The sequence below is a fragment of the Trachypithecus francoisi genome, unplaced genomic scaffold (genome assembly GCF_009764315.1).
Source record: "Trachypithecus francoisi isolate TF-2019V2 unplaced genomic scaffold, Tfra_2.0 Lachesis_group8, whole genome shotgun sequence".
In the NCBI taxonomy this organism is placed as follows: Eukaryota; Metazoa; Chordata; class Mammalia; order Primates; family Cercopithecidae; genus Trachypithecus; species Trachypithecus francoisi.
The window spans coordinates 104,036,029-104,053,598 of NW_022681473.1; the positions used below are offsets into that span (position 1 = coordinate 104,036,029).

At 43.8% G+C, this 17,570-nt stretch overlaps 1 long non-coding RNA gene across 1 annotated transcript; it reads right to left on the reverse strand.

The window, feature by feature from the left end:
- Positions 1-13,135: 13,135 nt before the first annotated feature.
- On the reverse strand, positions 13,136-15,957 carry LOC117080677. Its single transcript, XR_004435916.1, has 2 exons — positions 14,744-15,957; positions 13,136-14,379 (listed from the first exon to the last, which is right to left on the reverse strand). It is a non-coding gene; the product is annotated as an uncharacterized LOC117080677 (long non-coding RNA).
- Positions 15,958-17,570: the final 1,613 nt, after the last annotated feature.

Sequence of the window (17,570 nt, forward strand, 5' to 3'; positions counted from 1 at the left end):
CATGATCTCTCCTGGTATTCGCTGCTCCTTGAGGTGGGCATCATTGTCGTTATTTCCATTTCACAGGAAAGGAAAATGAAGCACAGAGACCTTAAATAACGGAACTGAGGCCACACAGCAGATAAACAGCTGTGTCTAAATCCATGTCCTCTGACTCCAAGCCACACGTGTTTTTCCCTAGGCCATACCATTCCTTGAAAGACTTTTGCATGGCATTAGTGCATGTCATCTCTCTAACACCCAGAGGTCGTTATTACTATTATGATCATTTTACCAATGAAAAAGTAAAGCCTGAAGGTCAGAGATGCAAGGGTCCAACGTCCTGTAGATTATGCAAGTCCCGAGCATGAACACCCTGCTTGATCACATCATATTGCATCTGTCAAGGGAGTGACTTGGAAGAGCTGATATCTGGTGTCTTTTCTACGTCAAACATACTGCAATGCTTTAATTTTCTTTCCTAACCTCACCTTATAGGATTTCTTCCTCTTGTACCACTACAGTCACAAATCAGAGTCAAGTGGCTCTACATGAGAGAGCAGGGAAACACGGAGAGAATGAGCCCAGTTTGGTGCTGAGAGAGTGGCTCTCTCAGCTGCCTTGCACCTGCCCTCCCTGGCTCAGGAATATTCCTCTCTGGTCTTGGGGGCAATTCTTCAGAGACAGCCATTCCTACATCTATTCGTCTTAGTTTATCTGCAGAGACCATCCACAGAGCTATCTGGGATCCTTGTTGGATACTGGATCCAGGGCTATGTGACCTTTATAGCTCCCCAAGCCCAGGGTTGTGCATTTTACCAGTAGCCAAAGATGGCTCCGTAGGGTGAATTCACCATCAAGTTAAACTCTGCTTGACTATTATTGTGGACATTGCTCAGTTTGTGTCTCTTTTTGTGGGATGCTGGTTAGTTTGGCCCAAGCCTCAGGGGAGATCTTCCAAGGATTTACTTGAGAAGAGATTTCTCCCTCTCCTTTGAAAAGGAAATGGCCAGTATTGCCCTTCCTCCCCAACATTACTTCCCAGTGTTCATTTTCGAACGCTGCATAGTGAGCCTGGAAGAGTTAGCGAGGGCTCCCTGATTATTATGGATAGTCATTTCTTACTTTGATGGGTTGTTTTATATAAAGTTTACAGTTAGTGTCCACCCATAATATCTCATCTAACACTCAAAATCAACATGGGGTACACAGTTACTTCTATTTCTGTCCTATATATGAGGAAACTGGGACCTAGAGCGTCCAAGGGATGTGTCCAAGGTCATGCACTGAAAGGGGGCAGAGCAAAATTAGAACTCAGACTCCCCAACTCTGTACAGACCTTTCTTTACATAAGCAGAGATGTTCTTCAAGCTGTCCTGCTTTGAAATATTATATAGGTGGAATGCAGTGCTTCTGGGGACTGTGGTTTCCTGGTGGTCCACTTCCACCTTATAACAGAAGCAGCTGTGGCTTAAGACGTGAGATTTTAGGGTCTCTCTATTCCTAGAACGTAGGACAATGCTGCTCACATAGTAGGCCGCCATAAATGTTTGATGTGTAAATGAGCAAATGAATAATTGAATGAGTAGACCTCAGCTTTCCCGATTCCTAGTCAAATTTGCCTCCCACTACACCACTCTGCTTCCTGCACTTTCATTGATCTGAAAATCTAAAATCAGTTTTCAGACCTTAAAAAAAATAAAAATAAAAAGCCAGTGGACCTTCTGCTGAGTGGAAACGCGAGAAGCAAGCTTAGAAGATGGGGACAGGAAAGAGATTTTCTACGTGGAAGAAATTGACGCAAGGTCTTGCTTGCACTGCAAATGAAGCACACCCAGCCCAAGGAGCTGTCCTTCATCGCATCCCTAACTCCTCATCTCTGGGCAAGGGAGGCGAGAGCCAATCCCATCCCTTCTGCTGTTGGACACGTAGGACTTTGGCCTCCAGCCAGAACCCATGCTTCAGAACAGAGGAGGACCACAAAGCAGGAAATGTGGCCGCCTCATTCACAACCTCTTCTGAATTTCATTTGTGACAAACCACTCTTCATAAACCTCAGAACTGCCCGTCGTCACCGGGGTGAGGGACGCAATGCTGCTGAGAGGGAAAAACAATTAGAAATACAATTAGTGTTATAAAAGCTGGTCATAAATATTGGAGTTCTCTCTCTGGAGAGGAGGGACAAGATGACAGCTCACAATTCCTTGTATTGACAAAAGAGGAAACAGTCCATGAAACTGGTCATTTGCCTGGGTATTTTTATCTATCAGATCCCAGAGTAGGAACAAGGGAAGCATGAATGATTGGATTAGCTGCCCAGCCTTTATGTGCTTTTGCAGCATCAGCAATATGCAGTTACTGCAACCCACACACAGACATGGCATGCACACATACACAACACACACACACACACACACACACACATACACACACACCAGTGTAGGAGGAGACCCTCGCATGCAGTTAGACAGAGACGACTATGGGCTCAGACACTCCCATCCCACAATAGACAGGGATGAACTCACCAAGTTCAGATGTAGAGAAAACTGAGCATCCTTCCCTCTGAGTTGTTTCTCCTCATTCCTGGAGGAGAATGACACAGCCAAAGGCATCCTATAATACCCCATCTCTCTCTCAAGGGCCTGAACCCCTTGTGATGCCCTTTAAGTTGGTATTGTTTGTGCCTTGGCCTTTCCTTCCAAGAGTCCATTTGGTTGTTCCTTGGGTGGTCTTGGCTCTACAACATGCTCGATGTGGCAAGGCCTGTTCATTTGGCAGCCCCAAACTCTCCAGTGTTTAGCTTCTCTGTTTCCACTTTCTGCAACTCCAGGGCACCTCTAGGCCCCCTGGTGGGGCTGGTGGGGCTGGTGGGGGTTGAGCAGGGCAGAGGTTGAATATGAAGGCTGCAAGTTCCCCGTGCTATTTGGGACAGAGGTCCCCCTCTGCATGCATGTGCAACCACCTGGCATCTATGCCAACCAGCAGGAAGCAGAGCTCCCCTTGCCGAGGGCACTGTGCCAGCATGGCAGATGGGCATGTGTGTCAGCTGCCAAGGGATCTCCAATAGGATCCAAATAGGTCTGCATTTTTGGAGGGCAGGACATTCTCTCCTTTCACTCCTTGTCTTACATACAGGACCAGCTGATGAAAAACCATCTATCTCATATTGCCTTGGTTCTTCTGTGCATCTGATTCCACTTGCCCCCATTGTTGGCCTCTCAACTTTTTCCTTAGTGGGGAGAATGAAAAGGTAGATAGAATGCATATACCCTTCTTCCACTATTCGCATATACCTACATATGTTCTGAGGATGTGTACCTCTGTACAGAGAAGCATGGAATCCCGAAATCTGCCAGCTGAGGCATCTTTCTCTCTCCTGACAAATGATCATGCAATTTCAGGTTGATTACTGGAAAGTGGTGGGAAACCCACTGCCTCATGGGCAGTTCCTCCTTTGTTGGCTAATAGTTGTTGGACAATTTTATTCCGTAATAGAAAATTTGCATCCAGATTAATTCCAGCTTTTGCCCTGGAGCAACTGAGAACAAATCTGCCTTCTCTTCCCATATGACAGCTCTTCAAATATTTTAAACCAATGTTCACATCCCTGAAGAGTCTTTCCTTCTCCAGGCTAAGTATTTCCTGTCCCATCAATTCCTACATACTTTGAGTGACAGAGGATCCAGATTACTTGTCAGAATTGTATAGTGGATTTTTGAAATAACAGGTGCTGAATTCAGATAGACCTGAGTTCTAATCACCCTCATTCATGGGGGTTGACTGAATGGAGACTTGGTGGTCATGGCCTTAGCTGTCATCAATTACAATTCAACTACCTGGATTCGATTAAACAGCATTTACTGAACTGTTGCTAAGTGGTAAGGAACCTATTCTTATTAAAAATGAGTATTGTTTATATTTTGGAAACTAAAAAGCAGGTACATAGAGGTAGCCTAGCTTCCTTTGGATCATACAGCTAGTCTCTGACAAAGCAAGGAAAAGTCGTGGCTTTTGAACCTGTGGCTTTTGTTTCCAAGTGAAGCACACTTCCATGATCAGCACAGTTGCTACACTGGAGACTGAGTGGGGGATTGGAAATGCATATGGTGTGCATATGTAACTATAGACTTATACAGCAAAAAGTTGAAGGCTAGGCTAGCCAACACCTGTCAACCCAATTATTCCAAGAGTAGGAGAGAAAGTGGGCCCGGAGGGATGGAAGGGAACTTTCACTCTTTACTGTCTATACTCTTGTATTGTTTGAATGTTTTTAAGAATACAATATATTCAACTAATTCTCATGTATTTAAAACACACGTAAGAGGCTTATCACTCAGACTGTCCCTTCAAGTAGGTTAAAATCCAGTGGGTGAGTGGGTGAGCCAAAGTTACCCAAGAATAAAGAGAAGTCCGCATTGTGAGAGACAGTATAGTCTGGTGGCTAAAATAATGGACTTTGGAGCTCCAGAGTCCAGATTCCAATCACAGCTTAATCTCTTCCTAATGCTATAATGTTTTTAATGTGGACAAGTTAACGGATCTCTTTATTCCTCCATTTGTTCATTTATAAAATGTAGATAATAATTTTTAGTATGTATCATATAGGTTATTTCTGTCAAGAATAAAGAACTCCTTCCATTTTAAAAATTGAGGTATAATTTACATACATTAAAATTAACTCTTTCTATTGTACAGCTTATGAGTTTTGACAAATGAATAAAGTCATATAACCACTACCACAGTGAAGATGTAGGAAAATTTCATCAATCTCCCACATCCCCTTGGGTCCCTTTGCTTTCAGTCACTCTGCCACCCTCAGTCCCTGGAAACCATGAATCTGTTTTCTGTTTCTATAGCTTGCCTTTCCCAGAATATCTTATAAATGTAATATATATAGCCTTTTGAGTCTGGCTTCTTTCACTTCGCATAATAAATCTGAGGTTTATCCATGTTGTTTATATGTCAGTAGTTCATTTCTTTTTATTGCTGAGTAGATTCCACTTATGATGTACTATAGTTTGTGTACTTGTTCAATAGATGAAGGACAATTGGGCTTGTTTCCAGTTTTTGGTGATTATGGATAAAGTTTCTATAAGCATTCACATATAGGTTTCGTGTGAACATAAGTTTATTTCACTTGGTAAATACTGCAATTGCTATGTCACATGAGAAGTATGTATTTAGCTTCATAAGAAACTGCCAGACTGTTTTCCAAAATGGCTGTATCGTTTTGCATTCTCACCAATAATGATAGATAATTCCAGTTGTCCCATATTCTCCCAGCACTTGGTATTGTCATTTATTTATTTATTTATTTTTAATTTTTAATTTTAGCCATATAAATAGATATGCAGTGCATCTCATTATAGTTTTAATTTGTATTTTCTTTTCTTAAAAAAATTTAAAAATAGAGACAGGGTCTCACCATGTTGCCCAGGCTGGTCTTGAACTCCTGGGATCAAATGCTCCTCTCACCTCAACCTCCCAAAGTATTGGAATTACAGGCATGAGCCACCATGCCCAACCTTAATTTGTATTTCTTTAATAAATAGGTTGAACATCTTTTCATGTTATTGTTTGCTATTTATGTATCTTTGGTGAAATGTTCATTGCTTTTTTTTTTTAATGTGTTGGTTTTTTTTCTTACTGTTGAGTTTGAAAGTTGTTGGTGTATTCTAGATTTAAGTCCTTTTTTATATATGTGTTTTGGAAATATTTTCTCCAAGTCTGTGACTTATTTATTATTTCCTTCAAGAGTGTCTTTTAAAGAGAAGTTTTTAAGAGTTGATAAAATTCACTATATCATGGATCATGGTTTTGGTGTCATATCTAAGAGATCCTTACCTAACCTAAGGTCACAAAAGTTTTCTGTTATGTTTTCTTCCAAAAGTTTTATAGTTTTAGATTTTATGTTCAGGACAATGTTTCATTTTGGGTTGTATTGTGGATATGGTGTGAGGTAAGGGTAGAGACCTCTGATGTCACAGCTGCTGCTGGGCTTCTTGGATCCTCCATCTTCCCCTTGGCCATGCTGTTCATATTTTTTAAAGACGTTTTATGTAATGCCTATGCTAATATTTACATTCCTGCCTAACTAACTGGCTTCTGCTGCCCTGGGCATTTCTTTGACTCAAGTAGGATGGAGTTGCAATCTTTCCAGGCTACTCAGTAGCTATTTCCTACTCATAGCATCAAAGCATGCCAAGAGCTGAAAGTTGCTTTTTGTGCAGACCTTGAAGTATAGACTCAGCAAGGGCTCCAGATGTTAACATTTTCTACCCAAGATACCTGCTGTGGTTTGGATATTTGTCTCTTCCATACCTCATGTTGAAATTTGATCTCCATTGTTGGAGGCGGGAACTGGTGGTAGGTGTTTGGGTCTTGGGGGTGGATCCCTCATGAATAACGCCATGGTCGGGTGTGTGTGTGGGCGGGTGAGTGAGTTCTCTCACCATGTGATCTCTTTGCACATGCTGGCTTCTCTTCCACTTTCTGCAGCGAGTTGAAGTAACCTGATGCCTTTACCAGATGCAGATGCCAAATCTTGAACTTCTTAAGCCACCAGAATTGTGAGCCAATAAATTTCTTTTCTTTATAAACTGCCCAGGCTCAGATATTGTGTTAGAGCAACACAAAGTGGACTAAAACAGTACCCAAATAAGACTTAGATGCCTAAGCTTGGGCCAGAAGAAAATAGAATTATTAGAGTCTTTAGCTTGAAAAGGTCCCTGGAAAATGTCTTTGTCCCTATTCCTTTGCCACTGGTCAAGATCTCACACAAATTGTCCCAGATAGAAGAGTCCCCAAAAGATGGTGCAACCTTCCTTGATTATTATCTCAAGTGTCAATCTGGATTTAGATATTTTGGTATTGGTATTTAGGCATATGGTATCTATGAAGAGGTAGTTAGTTGGTGGGCAGAGGCAGGCTGTGGGATCAGGAAGAGACCAGAGATAGGGTGGAGATAGGATGGAGAGAATGGGAAGTTGGAAATCCAAGTGCCTAAGCTCTCTCACACTCTAAGCAATCTAAACATGAAGGTGCTGCTCTGGGGCAGACACAGCAGGGATCCTGTCATGTTTCCTTGGCTAAATTACTACGTGCCCTCAGGCTGCTGCTCCTTTCTGTGAAATGGGGGAACTATCACTGCCATTATCTCCACCACCACCACAACTAACCTTTATCAGTGTTTTCTATCTGTCAGGCTCTTCCTGCGCATTTTCTCATCCAATACTAACAATAACCTGAGGGAAATGTTCTTATCATGTCCATTTTACAGATGAGGAAGTAAAGGCTCAGTGAAGTTAAGAAATGTGCCCAAAGTCATAAATCCCCTAATGTCCCCCTGAAAGGATGAAACTGTATCAGTGGAAGTCCTACTCACCGCTCCTCCATTTTATAGATGATCAATACATGCTAACATAAGCATAAAGCTCAAGCTTCCTAAAAGGAAATAAAATGATTTAGATTCATGGAATACAGCAAAGACCACAGACTTTCAGGGAGATAGGGATACTGGGTTCTCAACCCAGAACTTGCTCTAAATCATCCAGAAAGTTGAACTTGTCTTGTCTAGGACTTCATTTCTCCCTTGTTAAAATAAAGGCTCAGCTGAGAGGATTTCTCAGATTCTTCCAGGTGCTAACCTTCTGTGATTTTATGATTCTTATTTTCTTTGTCTGTGCCTTCAGATTCACAAAGAGATGTTAAATTGGATTAGAAGTTACTGGAGATGGACTCCATTGGTGTTGAGAGAAGAGTGAGAAGATGCAGGCTTTGTTTACATGGAAAGGGGCAGGATGCAGATCAGAATGATTTTTCCACTTGTTTCTGTTTCTCTGTATCTCAAACATCTTTCAAGACTCTTCGCTTAAGGTCCACATCGTCTGGGAGGCCTTCTAGTACCAACTTGGTAAATGGACTTCTTTGTAAATATAATCTCTGTGTGCAGCACAGTTTGAGCTGCATTAATTAATTCATTAATGTACTTACTTATACCTGCCTTGTGCCAAAGTGGCGTTACGGTGGCTTACGCAGATATGTGAAACATAGTGCCATAACACATATTAGAAGGAAATGGGAAAGGAAAATAGAAGAACAAAGGAAGGAATGTCACAGGGGATCACGAATGAGGCCAATCCAGGGATGCAGAACTTGAAGCCCCTAAACACCTACTATTGGCAGGCTGTGATTCAGAATCTAAAGTTTCTGGCAGCCAATATGAACAAGGTAGTCCAGTCAGTCTCACAATTTACAATGCCTGTGATATGAGAGAAAAAAAAGGAAAGAAAGGAAGAGGGAAGAAAGAGAGAGAAAAGAAGAGGAAGGAGGTGGAGGAAGAGGAGGAGGAAGGGGAGAAGGAGGGAAGGAAGGAGGGAGGGAGGGAAGGAAGGAAGGAAGGAAGGAAGGAAAGAAAAAAGAATGTTCAGAAGGAGCCCAACTTTTCCTGATGCTGAACCAGAAAGAGCTTTTCCTTGAGTCCTTCCTAAGAGTTCTGCGTTACGTGATGAACAGCATCCTCACCACCCTCACAGTAGACTGGCTCCTCATTCCTTGAGGCTGCTCCCTGTAGCATCATCCTTCAACACAGGCCAAAATTCAGCTCAGAAAAGCAGCTCCACAGAGGGCCAGAGGAATATGGTCTCATAGACAGCTCTCTGCTGACCTGGCTACACCCTGGGGCCCTTGTTAATATTTCTAGAGGGATGAATGTACTGCATCCCCTTCAGGCAATGTTTCATATAGTTTGTCTCTCTCAGCTGAGTTTTTGATGGACACTTCATGGCAATGAGTTCGAGACTATATTCCCTGCCAAGTACCTGAAGTGCAGCTATTGGGTTGCCAATTAAAGATGGACCCCTATGCCTTACAAACACATAAACAGTTGAAATCCATCAGCACTGGAGTAGGGTTGTCATTGTCTTACCAACATTGATGAGCCTAACTAGGACCTACACCTGATGAGAGGGCCATCCCATTGGCTCTGAGCTGAGCTGAAGGAGTTTGCAGGGTGTTTGATTGGCCTGCCAAGCCCCCAAGATGAGTGTCTGTCCTACAGGGTGTAGTGATTGCTCTGGGAATGGAGACCCTTGGATCTTGCCATTTCTAGAATGAGAGGTTTTGTCTATAGGATCTCCAAGTTCCCCACCAGGGTGAACATTCCTAATTCTAGAAGGAAACTGCTCCATGGGAGGAGGGCTGTTAAACACTGGAAAAGCCTGCCATTGGAACGGTAAAATTGCCTGCCTCAGAGTTGTAGCAATCCATGCTATCTGGGGGAAATTGGAACAAATCTGCCTGGAGGCAGGGGGCTGGCCTGTGGCCTCTGGAATGCTTACCATGATGTGCTCGGTTCCTCCATCTGTGTCTAAGTGTGCATGGCGTGGCAACAGTTGTCTGTGTTCACTTGAGTCCACACCTCCCTCTTCGTGTGAAGATGTGTGTGTATACGAGTCCATCATTATTTTCCCCCTCCCCCCAGTAGCAGTGTGTCACTGAGAGCCCCTCTCCAGAGTCTTTGCTGGGAAATGTATCATACAGCACCGTATGCCCCTCATAAAAATACAGTAAGCGGCCCTGCAAGCGGTCAACAAAGTAATGACTCCATCCTAGTGGTGTTCTTGGAGGGGCCTCTTCGGAAGCAAAGCTGAGAAGACAGAACCAAAATCTTTGGGGTAATTAGGTTTCCAGCGCGCAGAAACCCCTTAAATCATTGAGTCAGAAAAGATCTGGTCTTGGAATCATACACCAGGCCAGGCTGAGTGTGCTCAGTAAGTATGCTCAGTGTGAGCTCCCAGTAAGCAGGCAGTTGGCCATGTGGCAGCCTCTCTTTATGTTTCTGCATCATAGCTCCCCCTCCAAGGAGACCCACCCTGACCCACATAAGAACACAGTTGTTACTTAGGAGGCACAGGGAGGCTGAGCTAGGGAGCTGATCTTCATGCCTTAGGAGCTGGGCCCTGCAAGCTTAATAGATGGTCTTTTGTCTGGAGGGTGCATGGATGAGGCGTTTATGGAGTAGAAGGATGGCTAGGATAACTGAACAAAAATTTCTTTCACATTGTGGGTCCTTGTCAAGGACCTAAAGGAAAACTTGCAACCCACTTCCTCCTAATTCTCAAACCGCGCCTTTCTCCCGCCTCAGCCAGAGATGGGGCCTTGTGAGAGGGTGAAAGATTGGCAGGAGCGGGGAGTGTAACTCATAAGAGGGGGAAGAGTGGGCTGACCTCACTCCCAGCCTTCAGCTTTGCCTGCTTCCTCTTAGATGGAGAGGGATGTGGGGCTCTCCTGGGTTCTTCTGGGTTCCCAAGAGTCCTGGCTCCCACCTCCTTGTTTTTCCCTTGAGGGCTCAGTGGGAGGCCCCAGCTAAAAGGCTGATTCCTGCCAGGGCTGCCAGCAAGCTGGGCCAGGTAGCAGTTCAGGACAATAAAAGCAATCAGGGAATTCTGGGGCTGCAGTGGCACGCAGACCTTCAGGGCATTTAGGGAAAGTAGATTAAGAAATCTTTTTCTAGATAAGAGAGCCCTGTAAAGAGGCCAAAGAAAGGGAAATACATCCCCCTTTGATCACAAGGGATTGTAATTACTCAGATATTGATTGGGATAATAAGTTTGCCAAAACTCTAGAGAAGGAGAGATATTCCTGCAGGTATTTTGCTTTTGCAGAATTTGCTGAGCTCTCCTGTGAAGTCAAAGTCAATTTGGAGGCCTAGGCCTGGCCCTGGAGCCCAGAAAATGGCAGTTGGAGGCTTTTTCTTCCTGGCAGGAGTTCATTGCAGGCCCGGCCTCACCACCCTCCCTCCAGGGGTTGTTAACACTATCATTATTAGCACAATCATTGCCATTATTAATAACCCTTGGGGCCTAATGGGGTTGAGAGTGCAGTGAGGAGAACTGAAGTCAGCCTCCAGAACAGTGTAAGGCCCTCAGCCTGGATTCCAGAATCTTCTTCAGTAGTTTCCCTACCTCTCTTCTAGAAGCCCTCTCTTTCAAATTTCCTCTGTACCATACCCCCAACTTGTGCATGTGTGCATACATACACACACACATGCGTATACACATGTGCACATACCCTACCTATACTCCAGCCACCCTGATCTTCCCACAATTCTCGCACATGCCCACCTGTCACACACAGTTGTGGAATTCGAGTTTTGGCTTCAGGGTCACGCAGACCTGAGTTCAAATCCTGCTCTGCCACTTACTAGCCCTGCAATCCTGAGCAAACCACTTCACCTTTCTCAGCCTCAGAGTCATTTGCAGAATGGGAATAATATTAGCACCTACCTCATCTCGCATAGTTGTTGAGAGGATTAGATGAGATGATATAAAGCATTTTGCTCAGTGCCTGTGTTATAAGAAGTGCCTCATTTGAGTATTAGCTATTGCTTTTGTTATTCTACAGCCTTCCTCTGAGATTTTGCATGAATCATTGCTTCTGCAAAGTTTTCTCTCATCATAGTTGTGAACCAAGGCTCTTGTCAATCTTTCAGGCCTAGCCAAGATCTCAACTCTGTCCCTTCCAGAATCTTCTCCTTTTGCTTCCAGTTGTCTGGGTCTCTTATAGCTCTTAATCACAGTTTGCTTTGAGTTCCGATTTTGGACTTGAGGAGGACAGGGATTATATCTTCCTCTTTTTATCTTCCTTACTCCAATTCCAGAGTTTAGCACTCTGCACACCTTTATATGTAGTAAGTGTGCAATACATTTTTGATTTTTTGTAATAATAGATATCATTTACTGAGCAATTATTATGTGCCTTTCTTTTTGTATACATTATCACATTTAATCCTCGTAACAATACTGTCATGTAATTATCTACATGAAGCAATTAAAAAAGGATTTCTTTCTTATAGATGTGGGAAATAAGACTCTGGAGAGATGAAATCATTTACTGGTCACATAGCTGATGAGTGGATGAGCTTTGCTCCAAACACAGGACTATCAGTTTCCAAAGACTGCGTATTATGTGCAACTAGGCTAAACCCACCACAGCTTTCATTGGTCATACCCTAACCCCCAGGTAGGCTGCACACTCAGCAACTTCCAGCTCTTAGCATGCTGTGGTTCTATGAATGGGAAATAGCTACTGAGTAGCTTGGAAAGATTGTAATTCCATCCTGCTTGAGTCAAGAAACGCCCAGGGCAGCAGAGGCCAGCCTAGTTAAGCAAGGATGTAAATATTAGCACAGGCATTACGTGAAAGGTCTTTAAAGAATATAAACAGCCTGGCAAAAGGGGAAGATGGAGGATCCAAGGAGTCCAGCAGCAGCCATAGCATCAGAGGCACTTTGAAGAATATGGTGTGACGAAGTGCCAGGAGGACTTGCCTGTCAACGAAAGACTCTCTAATACATCTCAGCTGACAAAAAGCAGGAGAGAAGGTCAGTTCCGATAGAAAACAATGCTGATGAGAAACAGAGATTGAGGAGCTAGCAGAAACTTGGCATTAGAGTTCCAGAAGTCCAGAAAGACAAGAGTGAAGGGATACATGAAAATTAATGACTGATAATGCTAATAATAATATTTACATTGATTGATAATGTGATTGCTATGTGCCCAGCACTATGCAGTGTAAGGAGGCGAGTAGCTGTGTAGCCATAACACCATAGACATGATTATTTCAGAACCCAAGTTCACTCCTGTTTAATCTTTCTTGACTGTTGATACTTAAGGTGTCTCCCAACCTCATCTGATTCTTTCAACAAGCATTTGTCTCATGTCTACTCTGTGCATGCTCTAGGATGTGCCCTGGGGAGATGGGTGAAACTTGTGCTCTAACCTGGAGGAACTCACAAGTTCACAAGTTCATTGTAGACAAGGAGCATACATGTCTACAATGGAGTAGCATGTTTGTTATTAGAGATGTTTGTTATTATTAGTGTACAAGTGTTTTGGGAAATGGGAGGAAGATTTCAGAGAAGAGGTGGTATCTGAGTGGAGAATACTTTTAAGGATGGGTGGAGAGTGAGGGAAGCACATTGTGAGCAGAGGCGACAGTTTCATAAAGGCTTGAGGCTGTGAGAATGTATGTTATGTTCAAAATGGCTAAACAGGGATCCCTGAATGTCTAGGACTGGGATATGTTAGAAGCTGCAGTAAGTAGAACCTGAAAGATATGGTGGGATAAAATAGTGAAAAATATTTCAAAGACATTGTTAAATCAATCATCATGTTTATTTATTGAGCATCTACTATGTGCTAAGTGTGGAATCTGGCACTGGGACTACAATGTCAGGCAAACCAGAGTTGGTCTCTGCTTCACCCGTAGGATGACCACATGTTCCAGTCTCCTTCTTGTCCTGGAATAATTGTTAATAACATCTCCTTTTACTTTCAAAAGTGTTCCCATTTACACTGTAAGTTATATGATGATGCTACCTCAGAATTTCAGAAAGACAAACATTAATCGAACAATCACCCAATATGTAACTTCAGATTGTGCTAGATGTTATGAAAGAAAGATGCAGAGGGCTATTACAGCAAGCATTGGAAAGCAGCTTCATTCGCCACAGGAATTTAGATTTCTCTGCAGGCAAAACAGAGACGGAGGTTTTTAAGTTAGAGATCAGATCTTAGTTTTAGAAGTCATGGCATTTCTGTGCTTGTGGAAGATTTCTCTCTCCTCTCTCTCTCTTTTTTTTTTTTTTTTTTTTTCAGAGTCTCGCTCTCTCACCTAGGCTGGAGTGCAGTGGTATGATCTTGTCTCACTGTAGCCACCACCTCCTGGGCTCAAATAATCCTCCCGAGTAGCTGGGACTACAGGTTCCTGCCACCATGTCCAGCTAATTTTTGTATATATATTTTTAATAGAGATGGGATTTTACATGTTGCCCAGGCTAGTCTCAGACTTCTGGGCTCAAGTGATCTGCCCACCTTTGCCTCCCAAAGTGCTAGGATTATAGGCATGAGCAACTGTGTCTGGCCCCTCTCTCTTTCTCTTTAATGTCTCCTAGTTATTATCAATAAGCATTGGAGAAAATCCAATTTTCATTGTATAGACTTTCACAGTGTAAATGTACTTTTTTTCTTTAGAGTTGCAGAGTGAAAAGTTCAAAGCAAATACCTCAGCCAAAGCTCGCTTTCTGTCCTAGCTCTGCCTAGAGCCAGCTGCCTGACCCTGGACAAGTTACTTCTCCTTAGCCTTGGTTTTCTCATCTTTTATTTTTATTTTTATTTATTTATTTGTTTTTAGAGATAAGGTCTCACTTTGTCACCCAGGCTAAAGTGCAGTGGTGGGATCATAGCTCACTGCAGTGTCAAACTCTTGGGCTCAAGCGATCCTCCTGCTTCAGCATCCTGAGTCCCTGGGATTACAGGTGCGAGACACCACTCCCAGTTCAGGTTTTCTCATCTTTAGGAAGGGAGTGGTCATTCCCACCTGCAAGGGTAGCTGTGAGGACTGGAAATATGGTGAGTAAAGTGACTAGTACAGTGCTGGCCACATGGTAGGCATTCAAAAAACAGCACCTACTTTAGTTAGGGTTTTCTGAGCTTGTGATTATCTCAGAACGGGTGCTATGACTGGTATAGAAATGCATTTCATAGAAGACACACCACTGTCTATAACAGGGAAGAGAGTGTAGGTCAGTGGGCAAGGAAGGGAAGGGAAAGGGCTGCTAGTGTTTCCGCCACTAGAAGGAAATTGGGTTGGAAAACAAACACCTGCCCTTTTTAGTTGGACTCCACATGGCCCTTAAGAACCAGAACCTACAGACCTGGTGTGCTAAGCAGAGTAAGAAAGAGGCATCTAATGGTGTACACACTAAAAATCCAGACCGCCCTGCATAACCAGGACCTCCTGGGAACGTCTGGGAAAATCAGACAGTGAGGCTCCATCTTGCTTTTGTCTTCTCTTCCTCCTTCCTCGGGCTTGTATATAACTCCCTCTGTGGGCAGAGGAAGGCCCCTGATAGAGGGATGCAGGCAGACACTGCACTGAGTGAGCCTGAGAAGACAGGGACAGAGCAGGCTGCATGGGGTTGGAGGGAGGAGGAACTAGGAGCCTCCGCCCAGTGGCTATTTTGGAGCTAAAAGTGCTGTGACCACTTCTGTCCAGGTCTGGCTTGTGTCCTGACTGGGAGACCAGGTTGCTGGAGTCTGCATCTCATTTTCTTTCTGATTTGCCTCTGGTGTTGTTCTGCTGTGTGTTGGTTTTCGAGGGCTGCCATAACAAATGACCACATCCTGGATGACCGTTTGTTTTCTCACTGCTCTGGAGGCTAGACTCCAAAATCAAGGCGTTGTGAGCATTGTTTCTTCTGATGTCTCTCTCCTTGACTTGTAGATGGCCACACCCTCCCTCAGTCTTCACATGGTCTTTTCTCCCTGCATTCTTGTCTGTGTCCTAATCTCCTCCTTTTATAAATGCCCCTCATAATGGATTAGGGCTCACTCTCATGACCTCGTGTCACCTTAATTACCTCTGTAAAGACCCTGTCTCCAAATACAGTCAAATTCTGAGGTACAAGGTGTTAGGACTTCAACACATGAATTTTGCAGGGATGCAATTTAGTTCATAACAGACAGCTGGGCAAGTTGCATCTTTGGTCTTCATCCCTTAAGAGAGGGAAAGTGGCTTGGTTGGCCTACTGAGCCTCTTTCCTCGGAGAGGAGTTGAATCAGGAAGCTGCAAGCTTCTCGAAACAGTGCAAATCCCTCTCTAAACTCTCTTGGCTTTACCCAGAGCCAATGGATAATCCACTGCCTGCTTTGGGGTTCCTGGATGTTTCCTCTTGCTTCCGCAAGCCTGATTTTAGGATCTGGGATCTGCTTTGCTTCTGGTGGAGAAATAGGTGTCTACTCTGAAATTACTTCTCCTTGGGACTGTTCAAATGTATTTGTCTTGTCTTTTGCAGACGTTCCTTTAACAGAAAAGAGCTCTCAGCCCTCAAAGATCCCATGCAGAGGGCTCACCTACTGCAGGATAAGAGAGCCCAGTAAGTTGCTACGCTTTTTCCATTCATCCCTTCCTTCCTCTGCAGGGAAAGGCAGGAGACCACACCTGTGTTTGTGATATTACAGGCACGCTGAGATCCACAAATGTGTCATTAGCCCACCAGGTTAGCACAGAATGGCTGCATCTGAAGGTGATTTAACACAGGTAGAACCCTGCTTACAGATGGGCGGGCTTCCAAAGATTTGCTTGTAGCTTAGTTATTATGAATCAGGAGTGTTTTCCTCTCATAGAAAAAGTGTTAAATGCAGGGGGAGGTTTTCAGGGAACTCCTCAAAAATCGATCTAACTCACACATAATTAAAATACGAAATATGATCATTTCTGTCCCCAACACCCACATTTCATACATGCCATTGTTCCAGTGGGAAAATATGTTGTGAGTTCCAACTGTGTGTATTGGGACCAGTGCTTTCCGCTCATGTGTAGCTCACCCGACAGTAGCTTCATGGAAAGAGGGTGTTTTGGGGAGGGAAAGAAGGATGATACTGGGCCAGATACTTCCGGACACCAGTAAAACAATAGGTAAAGAGTGTAAATTATTCACATTTTTAAAAGCAGGACCATATAGTTGATTGCATTTATGTAATCATGATAACCCTGCAAGGATAAGTATTATGATCTCCATTCTAGAGAAATGCAGTGTGAGACTCAAGAGATGTCCAGAGACACTTCAGGCTCACACAGCAGAGACAGTTGCTGCCCTCAGAATGGAATGCGTCTCACATCTGCATCTGACCTCTAGGTCAACCTCTCTTCACCTTGGCTGTGGTAGGGAATTCAGTTTCTGGGTGTTAATGTGTCCAGCAATCCCAGCTAGTGTGTCTGGCAGGACGCAGAAGCTCATTCTTCTCTAGGAATGACCATGACGCTGGGAAGGGCTAGGACAGGGCAATTCGTGCTGCTGCTGTGTGAGGGCCGGGCAGAGGTTTGGAGGTGATGGCAGCCTGTGCAGACTGAAGAGTTTTTAGGATAAATGGTGATTTTCCTCCTTGGTGATTTCCCAAGGCCACCGAGGCCTGACAATTCTGGCAGGGAAACCAAATTTAAATGAGTCCCTTTTCATGTCTGCCGGAGGGGTAGACATTAGTCAGAGAGCTAACAACCTTTCCTGACTGTTTCCTGTGTTCTGGACACGGTATATGGGGGTTGTGAAGAAACACAGTCATTGTTCCAAAGGTATTTTGTACCTGGACAAAATAAAACAAACAGAGAAACAAATACACACAGGAAATGTGGAACAAGTTAGGGTAGATTCCTCCAGCTGTGAAGTGAACTGCAGAGGGCGCCTGTGAGCATCATTGGTTAGGGGTGGGCTCACTCAGAAAAGGCTTCTGACTTGGCCATGAAAAGTGCTATAGAATGTGAGAATTGGAAAGGTGTTTCGGTTTTTAGTTCAACCCCTATATTTTCTTTCAGATCAGAAAACTGAGGCCCAGGGAAGTTAGTGACTGGCCTATGAGTTTTGCTTTTTTCTTTTTCTTTTGAGACAAGGTTTTACTCTGTCACCCAGGGTACAGTGCAGTGGTTCAATCTAGGCTCACTGCAATTTCCACCTCCTGGGCTCAAGTGATCCTCTCACCTCAGCCCCCTAAGTACCCGGGACCACAGGTATGCACCACGATGCCGGGATAATT